Here is a 9,508-nt window from a genome sequence, read left to right on the forward strand (position 1 = left end):
GCCCACAACTTCCAAGGCCCAGGAGGTGAGGGCCGGGGGAGGTGACGTCATTCTCGCAGCCTCTTGCCCTCCCTGCTCTGTGGTAGTGGGTCCTAGGGAGCAAGTGAGCCAAGACCAGCCCAGGGACAGCAGTGTCTCCCTCCGTCCCTGGCTGCCCAGCTCTGCAAACTCCCCGGCAGCTCTGCATCCAGATGCTCCCACATTCACACAGCTCCTGCCCGCAAGCCACATGGCAGTCTGCGTTTCAGCAGCAGGTTCTCTCGTTCCCAGATTTTGCACCCACTTTCTCTAAGTCAGTATAAACATTCCCTTTTCATACTCACAGCTTGCCTCCCCCAGAGAGAAGAAGAGACTTACAGATATCTCCGAGTCCAGCTCGTTCCTCATCCCCCTGCGTACCCACCAGATGGACATACATGTCCTGGAGGAGTCTAGATGCATGTGTTTTACTCATAATGGCCCAAACCGCCAATAGCCCTTACGTCCATTAACAGCAGAACAGGTGATGAGACTGTGTTGCTGTTCCCCAGTGGCTGACAACGCAACAGCAGAGACACCTGAACGACAACTACATACAACCACACGGATGAACCACACATGCCTTGTGTTGAACGGGAAAGGCAGACACACAAAAGAACGCACAGCACAACTCTCTTTACGTAAAAGGCTACAGCAGGCAAAGCTCGACCATGGTATTTGGAGTCAGGATGGTGGTTCCCCTTGGGAGGGGATGACCCGAAAAGGCAGGGGGTCTTCTCGGGTGCTGGCCATGCTCTGTCTGTCGTCTGGGTACAGTGTCCACAGACGGCTTCCCTTGGTGGCAATTAATCTATCTGCACACGTGCGATGTGTGCGCTTTTCTGTATGGATGTGATTTTTAAGGAGAGAGTTTCCTGGAAACCACCCTCCCTTCCCCCAACACCAAGTTCACTCTAGATTTGAGGCCATTTAGGAACTTGTCATTTCAACCATGTATGTGTTATTTAAGTGACTTATTGCTTCGACTGTGCCCAGGGACTGCTCTGTGATAGACACACAACACCCGATGGCTTCCGTACCTGCTCGTTATGTTCAATACCTTCTTGCTTTTTCATCCTATTCCAAAGCACTCGTAGCACCCACTGGCATGATTAATGAGAAAGGCTTTAATTTTCTCTTCTTCCTTGATCGTTTGGAGCCAAAGGGCAGGCGGTAGCAAGAGGCTCAACCCGACGGCATGTCAGGCTCTTTCACGCCAACGTGCCATCACAGCCAGCCCTTTGCCTGACCATCACTCTGAGGTGAGAATCCTGAGCGCTAGGAGGGTCGTGGCCCCATCCGAGGCTCTCAGAAAGCCTCTCAGTGACCCCAAGCCCCTGCTTGTCAAACCACATTTGTAAAGTAGGGGCTTCTCCACAGAGACAGTTTTCCAAGATGTGATGAGGAGGTGCATGGTTTTGGGGGGTCTGGCTTTGACAGCGCAACCTCCCAGGAAGGCCGGAAGAAAAGGGAATGAGGAAGAGGGGGAAAAGGATGGACCATTGGAGGAAAGATAGGCAGGGACGACCCAAAGGAGCCCACAGCATCCTCCTACCCTAGCTTCCTGCCGCCCTCGGGCTCTCTGCTGCCCCCTGCTGGTCTCACTCTCTGCACGGTTGGTGGCTGCTCCCAGAGCAGCCCAGGGCGCCTGACCTCCTGCATCTGTCCTTGCCTGCACCCCAACTTGAGCACGCCATACTTGGCTTCCAGACGTCAGTCTGGCTTTCCTTTTCCTGGCCCCTTTGCACATTTCTTCTAAGAAAACAGACTATAAAAGGTTGATTCCCAGCTGTGTGACTCGTTTGCACTGGTATCCAGCGGCTTGCCTTTCCTCCAGGGAGTGTGTATGGGGCTGTGGGTGGAGGTGGTGACAAGGTGATGGTGTTCATCCCTCGGCTGTTGTCCCTTAGTCTTCGAGGTGCCCTTTCTTCTCTGCCCACGAAACCACCACGCCTGGTCCTGATGCCTGTCCTGTGGAGTTCAGAGGTCAGGCGCTGAGCCACACCTGTGCCTGGTGACTGCTCCCACCCGCAGCTGGAGACCCAAGGCCTGGGAGAGCAGGCCCTTGTGGGGCAGGCCAAGGGCTGCGGCGGCCGAACTGGGTGCTCTCCAATGCCTCGCTTTTGACCCATGTGGAGGAGTGGGAAGGAAAGATGGAGGGTGAAACTTGTGCACCTGTCTCGAGAGTAGTTGTCACTGGTTACGCATTAACAGAGGACCGGGGCAGCAGGGCAGGCCCAGGGCTGCAACCGAAAAGTGTATGGGCGTGTTTATAGCCGGCAGCCTATTACCTCTTCTGCCAAAAATGCACCCTCCCCCCCACATTTCATGTCCGCCTTGTCACAAAGCTGACATGACAGGTGGGCAAACAGCAGGGTGACGAGCTAGGAAAATCCCTGAGCTTCGGCAGGTCCACAAATCTCCCCTCTGCCTGACTTGAGCTGCTTTATCGCCTGGGAACCATCTCTGCAGATAATGGGGCCCACCAAGGGTGGGCTGTGGAGATGGGAGCTGCGGGAGGCCCAGGAGGGGAGAGGGGAGGAGGTATGGGGATGAGAGGTGGTGGGGAAGGAGAAACACATCACCTCCACGGGGACGGGGCCCTTTTGAGTTTCTTGCCCTAGATGTTGAGAAGCAGTGGGGGAGCAGCTGGGAGCAGAAGGGCCCCAGTGGGAGCAGGGTGACAAGGGTTTTGGAGGCACTGGGACATTTGCTGTGATCATGACCATGGGGCCAGTCAGGGCATAGTAAGGGCTCTGAAACGCCCAGGGCCAGTGAGGACTTGGGTTACCCTCTAGCCCACTGCCGGTCTCAGAATTCAGGGTAGAGAGATGAGGGAAGGACACATGAAACTCTAAAATAAAACCCCTGTAATTCATGGGAAGTTCAGAGACCCCAGAAGAACCCCCTTGGTTCTCAGGCCATTAGGACACACACAAACTAGAGATTGAGACACATCTACCTGTATCCCCCCCCCCCCCAAAGGCTTCTGTATCTTCCCTCCGTGCATCCATTCTGCCTGTTCCTCCATCTCTCTCTCTCTCTCTGCCTTTCTTTGCCTTCCTTCTCTTCTGCTTTCCACAAGTATTTATTAAGCTCTAACTGTGTGCAGGGCCCTGAGTGAGCAGCTGGAAATATGTAGAAAAGTAAACATGATCCCTGCTCTGGGAAGTTCCCAGACAAGCTGGGAGAGAAACAGGCATCAGGGCACCCCTGAGCCCACACAGAGCCTGTGGGATACGGGCACGGTACCCCTCTGGGCAGACACAGCCCGTGGGCACAGGGTTGGTGGAACTAGTGGCAGCTTTGTACAAATTAGGAAAGGGAGCCCTTCCTCTGAGCACAAGCAGCTCTGCACCAGGCCACCAAGCTGAGCACCCCCTTAGGGCATGGGGTGGGGGACAGCATACTGAGCTTCCTCCCCAGACGAGGATGGTGGCAGTCCACTGTGTCTAAGGGTGCCAGATCTAAGGCCCAAACTTTTAAAAAATTGTGATAAAACACATATAACATAACGTTTACCATCTTACTCATTTTTAAAAAGATTTTTATTTATTTATTTGAGAGAGAGAGAGTGTGTATGTGTGTGTGTGAGCAGGGTGAGCGGCAGAGGCAGATGGAGAAGCAGACTCCCTGCTGAGCAGGAAGCCCAACTCGGGGTTCTATCCCAGGACCCCGAGATCATGACCTGAGCTGAAGGCAGATGCTTAACTAACTGAGCCACCCAGGTGCCCCTTAATCATTTTTAAGTGTACGATTCAGTAGTGTCATGCAAGCAATTTCCAGAATTTTTCACTTTGCAAAACTGAGACTTTGTGTCCATTGAACAGTAACTTTTCCTCCAGTTCCCCCTCCCACACTGGTATGAAAGGAAGGTGGGGGGTGCCAAGATCCATGGGTGACACACTGGGGCTGCATGGCGAGCCCTGGAGGGGGATGCCTGGGTGAAGACGGGAAACCACAGGGTGTGAACGGTGGCGGGCCCTTCCCTGTCCCCAGCGAATCTGCATAAAGGAACGTGTCACCTCCTCAGTGTGTCTCATTTGGTCACATACAAGCAGGGACAAGCTTCACCGCCGGGTTCTGTGACCTGACCAGCCATGCTCTAAACCCCAGATTTGCCCACGACTCTGGTCTCACCTGTAAAATGGAGAAAATGGCCCCGACGTGATATGTTTCCTGTGATCATTAAGTGGACAATACTGAAAGGAAGAAAGCTGCAATTGTTCAGGGATGTAGGTGGGAGATGCGAGGGTGGACAGAAGCGGCAGCAGAAGCGGGACAAGCCAAACTTGAGGGCAAAACCCAGCTGCATACCGCGTCTTCTTGGACATGAAAAGTGCGTACAAGCTATTTATTCTGAGCTCCAAGAAGCAAACGTGCTGGTGACATTCCCGGAACAATCGTGGGGATGGCAAGCTTTCTAAATGCCTTACCACCCCGTCTCATCGCTCCCTCCCAGCGATGTGGCCCAAACTGGTTTGATCGTCCTAATGTTATAGATGAGAAAATGGAGGCCCGTTGTTTGATTCTCAAGTTCACAAGGGTAGTGAGTGTGAGAGCCGGGTTGGGAGCCTGGGCAGATGACAGACTGCGCTCTGGACCACTATACTTCCCTGTTTCTTGACTTGTGGAGAATGCTGGGGCAGCCCCCTGTCCTAGGGGCACCTGTGCACCTGTTCTGCAGGGTGGCCTCCTCCTCACCTCCCTCCCCGACACAGCCCTCCCTGAGAGGCCAGCCCTCTTCTCCTCCCGGAAGTGGTGGTTTCCGGCACTGGCTTTCTGGGGTCTGGAGACAGCAGCAGACAGGGAAGGACACATCTGATGGGACTTCATGAATGACCACTGCTTACTTGAGGGAAATGCTTTGTGAAAATCCATCTCTGGTCCCTTGTCCCACAAGCATTTGCAGACACTTCAGATATGAACCTAAAGACCATGGCCTACTAACGAAAAGGGTCTTATGTCTTGTAGAATGATTACTTCATTTCTGCCTACCTTATTTGGCCAAACCACTATTGACCAATGGTGATGACCAGCACTTTGGGACATCTCAGACACTGCCAACTGTGTTACCCTTGGTCCCCAATTACATCTGGCCCCCTTCTCTACTTCTTCCACTAGCCTAGGCACACTCATCCCCAGTGACTGGAAGAGTGAAGCCCACCAGAGCCCACATGCTCGTGGAGCCCACCTGCCAGGCATCATTCCAGGCCGCTGAAATAGGGACAGATCTTGAAGGCAAGAGCGCCTCCAGCTCCCAATCCTTTAGCACTGCTCCCTGAACCACCATTATCATTAGCGTCAGGTGCCTGGGGATGGGGCAGGTACATGATGATGTTGGTCAAGGTGGCCTCTTACTGTCCTGACCTCAGAAAAATTGAATGGAAAACACATAGAAGATGCACAGAACACACACCACTCGAGGGCTCATGTGTAAGGAGGTATAGGAGTCTCCTTTATGTCAAGCTACAAGACAAGTGTGAGAATGAAGACAGACATGAGCGGAGCTTCCCAACAGATGGCTGCCTAGGAGGTAGACATGGGGGACGTCTCCCCAGCCTGGGGATCGATGCTTGCATGTGGGGAGTTGCTCAGCCTGGAGGGGTCAGTTCCGGAGGCTTTCCTGAAGGTCCTCCTCCTCCTTTCTCTTTCTTTTGTCATGGTTCATGGGGGAGAACAATGAAAGTCCTAGACATTTTTTCCCCAACCACTTCAATTATCCTTTGCCTGTCACCTGTATCATCTTGAATCCAAGGCACTGTATAGACAAGGGTGTTCCAGTGGCGTGTGAGTTCTCTGCCGTCTGTCTGTCTCTCTCTCTCTGCTCAAGTGTGCTGTTCACCTCTCCTGGAAAGTTGGTCCTGTGGCTCAGTCTTTCTTTCCTTTACCTAGTCATCATTCAACAAATACTTCCAGTGCTTTTCCTCTTCCTGTCCTAGGCAAACCAACAACGTTCCCTGCCCTGAAGAGTTTCCAGCCTCACTTCGTGTATTTCCCTCTCTTACTCCTGGCTCTCCTTTCTTGATTCTTTGAAGACCTCTGGTGTAAGCGACTCAACTGGTCTGATACTTGCCCAAGAAAGTCAGCTAAGAAAATTCTTGGAGTGGGGGAATAATTCGTCTGTCTACGTCTGCTAAACACAGAAAATAAAACAGAAATTAAAGTAATATCCCAAAATTATAGTTTATGACGTGTTACTAAAATGCTGCACCTTTTTCTTTTTTCTAAACTCAATTGTAGGATGTCAGTTTACTTTGTGGCAACAAATGACTCTTTATTTCTCCGTGACTGAACTTTTATGGTCACTCTGGCCTAGCCCTTTGCCTTGCCCGGCCCCCCTGTGCCCACCCGTATCAGTGCAGAGAATCTGGGCCAGGGGAGGGGAGGTGATTTCTGAATGTGGGTAAGACTCCAAACAGATTCTGCTAATCTCGGGGTTTGGTGAAACACTTTGCTCAGAAACTTTACAGCCAGTGGGAATTGATGGCTTGTGTTTGCCCTTCAAATAAAGGAACATTGGAGGTAGAGAGGGCATTCTTCAGTGGAGCTGCTGACTTTTGAAATCTTGAGCCTTCTTCCTTATCAGGCCTGTTTATTACAGGTTTCATAAATGTTTTATGAGGGTATGGTGAGGCCCTGCTGACTGGGGGGGGGGGGGTGGTGGTGGCAGCTGTCTCCAACTTTCCACATTGTTGACAAGATCAAAGGACAGATTTACCACCTCATAAGATTGGGTGGATAAGATAGGGCGGAATCCCGGGTTGACTCCTTGCCTCCGTGCACACGGGCAAACAAAGCGGGCGCAATCCAATACCGTGTGCTTCCCTTGCCTGAACGTCTTCACATCGTTTGGCAAAACCATCTGGACCTGCCAAGCAATTCCTGCCCCCAGAAGCCAACTATTCTTTCTCCTTAACCGTTTTAGAAATTAAAAAAAAAAAAATACGTATGTCAAAAAGATTTAAATTACCTGAGCACTTCAGTCTTCATTCATAAAAGCGACAGTCATTTAAAAATATGTACAATGGAAAAGAGGAAACACTGGGTGCCTGAAAATAATTTATGGTCAAATAAATCATCTCTGGAACATTTATATTTTCAGGTAGAGAAATTGTATTGACTTATTTCCAGCCATTGTTGACATTTTACTGCAATTGCCTCGACAATCTTTGAGAATGTTCTTTTAATCTCTGTCATTAGTATCGGAGGCTTCTCTTATTGCTGTCAAATCCTTCTTCTTCCTCTTCCTCTTCCTTCTTCTTCCTCTCCTCCTCCCCCTCCTTCCCCTTCTCTTCCTCCTCCTCCTTCTTCTTTTTCAACAGAGGGAAGAGTTCCTTCTGAATCAAAAGAAGTTTCTCTGGTTTTCCCGAAATACCCATGCCACTCACCTTCTCTGTAACTCAGAGATGGATGGGCCCTGAGGCCCTGCCTGCGGTCAGACCATCTCTGGGAAGGTTCAGTACGTTCTGGCAGTGGTAGGCACATAGCGAGGTAATTCATTCGAGGGGCTAGTGTCTGTACCCAGCAATGTATGAAGCGGCTAATTTGTAATCTGCATTGTTCTGGAAGGTTGTACAGCCAATCCTGAGAAAATCGGTGAAGATAGCTGTGCTTACCTTGACTTTGTATTTCCTTTACTCTAAGCTCTGTTCTCCCCATCCCGAGGCTCTCCCCTTCCCGAGCTCCCTGATTTCTCTCTCCCAGGCTGCCTGCTCTCCCCACGTGCCCACCACCACCCACCCACTCTGCCCCCACAGCTCTGCTTTCCTTCCAGGGCAGGCTTTCGTCCTTTCTCTGCTCTCCCAAGTGTATCTGCTGAGTGTCCCGAGGCCACTCTAGCCCCCGTGAGGCTGAGGCTGCCGGACAGTTCTCATTTATCATGGCTGCTCAAGTTTGTTCATTCGCAGAGTGTTGAATGCTAACGGTGGCATTTCCACCATTAGCTGGGGATCCCGCCATGTGCCCCTCAACCAAGCATGTTAATTCAGACCATTGCCCTATGAAATGCCATTGTCTTTCAAGCCACTTCTGACCTCTGGCTTTTGCACCCGTGTCCAGGCCCAGGGCACATGCAGTGATGGCACAGACGGAGAAACACGCCCCCTCCCCAGCTCTGGGCATGGGCTAGGCCCACATTCCATCTCCTAACTTGCATTTAGAGGGACAAATGCCTACTCAAGCTTTGTAAATGGTTCTCAAGGGTAATGTGGGATTGCCGTAGGGACTGAACCACCAGCCCTGGGTTGGATCAGGCCTGGAGAGAGGGGGCGGGGAAAGGATTTGGTGGAAAGATCAAACAGGAAGGACTGTTTTAAGAGTTATGTCCGAACGTGCAGAAGCAGCAATGTACGCCTGGGAGGTAGATTTAATTCACTGTCATGGGGCAGCCTCTTCTCTCATCCCACATTAAAACAAAACAAAACAACAAAAAATGAGGCCCAACCCCCTGCCCCCTCATACATAGCACTGGATGCAGGGGATTTCTTTAAAATGCAGATTCCTCGTCAGCAGCAAGTGAAGGCGGCTTTGGAATCTATATCTGAGCACAGACCCCAGATGGCTCCAATGCAGAATGGGTTGGGACCTCGTGAATGCCGACCTGGTTCCATGAACAGGCCCTGCGCTGGGAGGTGGGACAGGTGTCTTCTAGTCCCCCAGCTGCCTCCCTTCAGCAGTGTGACCTTGGACAAATCACGTTGCCTTGATGGATTAGTGCCCTTGGATCCTCACAGCCCCCGCCTCTTGTCCCCAACACCGGCTTCAGGATCTCAGGAGTCTGGGCTAGTATCTAGTCATGCTGTTTGGTTCAGATCTGGTGAACACCAGAGCTTCTAGCAGAATCATATTGTATCTATGCGTTCATTGTGAAGCCATGTTGGCAAAGGAAGGGCTCTAACCTCTCCCCTGTGGGTTTATATGCCAGCCTGACTCTGGGTTCCTGCAGCCCTGAGGCCAGTTGGCCACCCTCACGCCATTTCTGTTTTGCCAGCTGAATGTGCCTCCCCCACAACTCCAGGAGCAGCACTGCAAGGTCAGGGGCCCTGGCGGGAAAGCAGACTGCCTCTGTCCTTTACCAGCTACCGGACCTGGAGCAAGTCCCTCGGTTTCTCCTAGCCTCAGCACAAGGGGGACAATAACAGAATCTCCCTCATAGGGTTTGGGGGCTTAAGGACTTAATATACAGGAGATGCTGAGCCCCGTGCCAGGCACATGGCGAGGAACTGGTAGGCAGAGCTGTTTGTGTTTGCCGTTGTTCAGCACTCTACAGTGTACAATGCGTTTCCATGTGTACTACATGTCCATGAGATTTCCATAAAAAGACTCTTGTCATAAAGACTCTTTCCACTCCACTGTGCAAATCAACACACCTGTGACTCAGAGAAATCGTGAGAGCGGCGGTGCTTATTTCTTGGGACTCCAAGACTGGGCTTTCTCTGATTCACAAGGATAATGTCTGATCTGTGTTGAGAGAGTCCCCCGTTGGGAA

The sequence above is a fragment of the Mustela lutreola genome, chromosome 13 (assembly GCF_030435805.1).
Source record: "Mustela lutreola isolate mMusLut2 chromosome 13, mMusLut2.pri, whole genome shotgun sequence".
Classification (NCBI taxonomy): Eukaryota; Metazoa; Chordata; class Mammalia; order Carnivora; family Mustelidae; genus Mustela; species Mustela lutreola.